This window comes from Delphinapterus leucas, chromosome 10, assembly GCF_059928025.1.
Source record: "Delphinapterus leucas isolate spDelLeu-1000000601 "Yukka" chromosome 10, BTC_Dleu_Yukka2, whole genome shotgun sequence".
Taxonomy (NCBI): Eukaryota; Metazoa; Chordata; class Mammalia; order Artiodactyla; family Monodontidae; genus Delphinapterus; species Delphinapterus leucas.
Window position 1 is genome coordinate 3,056,782 of NC_143138.1, and position 1,938 is coordinate 3,058,719.

Here is a 1,938-nt window from a genome sequence, read left to right on the forward strand (position 1 = left end):
ATCCCCACACACATAGCACAGTACCTTGTAAATAGTAAATTCTCAAAAATACTGGATGAATGAATGCAAGAATTCAGAACTGGAAGAAAGTGGATCCGAATTACTTAATCTGCATTGTAGCATTTTATGAAGTTCAGTAGTGTTGCTAACAAGTACAAGCACATGATTTGATGACACAGGGCTGTATGGAGCTTCTTCTATGGGCTCAGCATTACTACAACAGTAAAGACCAGAAGGGGAACAGAAAGGAGGTAAGACTTAGTCTCTGTTCCCTTCAAGGATTCAACGGCAATTCACAGAGAAGCACCACGTGCTAAAGCAGAAAGACAAAAACGAAACTCAAAATGGTAATTTCCAAATGACAGCACATGACTCAAAGCCCAGAGAAACGCTAACACAGAGTCTAGTGAAGTTCAGATGCAAGAAAGGTCAGCACAGCCCAGAAGATCTGGGATGTCTGTGAACAGGTCACGCCTGCACTAGACCGTGAAGGGTAGGGAGAGAGGGTTAGGACAGAGGAAACAGGAGGTCCTCAGCAGGAGCAGGCCGGGCACACTTGCGAGGGGAGATCGGCCGTCGCTGGCTAGGATGGCAGCCCTGTCTGCGAGGAGGGCACAGTGGGAGTTGGGTTGGGGACCAGGCTATGAAGTTCTGTGGAGCACATTTGCTCTTTATCCAGAGGATAGTGGGAAACTGCTAACAGTTTGGGAGGGAAGTGGCTGAAGAGAAAGTTTTAGAACAACTGGTCTGGAATGGTGTGCAAAACGAACTGGAGGTTGTCACCTGGGGTTTCTTTGCTGAGAACTGTCACCCTGGCATGCAGGCATTGTGCCAGGCTGGCCTCCTTCACAGGGCTGTGTATCCAGGGGCAGGGAAACCACACTAGGACCCACACTCTGGCTGAGGAGGGAGGAGGTCCATCTTCCCCACAGGCTTGGGGGCACCAGAAGGGGTCATTTATGCTGCAATTCTCCACCTTCCAAGGGCTGACCTGTGTAGCTGAGCCTGGGCACCAGGACCTGAGTTTCTGGGCGAACAGTCAATGGACAGCGAGAGACCTACCCTCCTTCTCATGGGAAAGGATTATGGTTCATAATCCTGGGCTAATTCAGTACACAGAACATCCCAAACTCAAGCACTTTCTTCTTGTAGTCTTGGGATGCAGCTGCATCCCACTGGGATTTTTATAGATGGACCATTCTTGAGAAAGAAACTGCCAGGTTCTGTAATGAGTGTGACTACTTTGTGAGAAGAAATTGCCCCTATTAATGAAGTTTCAGGAGCCCCCCCAGTCTCCAATTCAAACATGAAAAAGGATTAACTGGGGTTTGGAGTTACAGAAGCACAAGAAATATTCAGTATATATAATTGAGACTTTATTCTACTATTAACGAATAGCACATGGGAGTGACACCAATCTAGCATTGGTGCCATGTGGCAATGTCTTCTTAGTAAAGAAACCAATAAACTACACTACTGAACACGGCATTTGATTTTTATAACCTTGTGTATATTTTCATTTTTAGGTGAAGGCATACCTGAATCATCAGAAATTTATGTAAAGTCAAAAAGTGAGAATTTATTTTCTGATAACTCTTTTAACCAGTTTATAAATTTCCAAGGGACTTTACTTTGAAAGGGTGCTAGGCCTCGGGGGTTATTTCAGAGAGGTTCATTCAATGACTACACTACGTTTCTTAAATTATAAGATAGGTGAGAAGGTGACAAAAATAATTTACTAATAACAAGATACGCAATACACAAAAACTCTGCTAAGGCACTGATAGGAAAATTAAATTTTTAAAGAGAAAAACAATGCCACAGAATATTTGGCAAAGCATATGAACAAGTGATTTGTAGAAGATAAAATTTAAGTATCAAAAAAAGAAAAAAAAAGGATGTTCAACACCTATAGTAGCAAGAGAAATGCAAATTTAA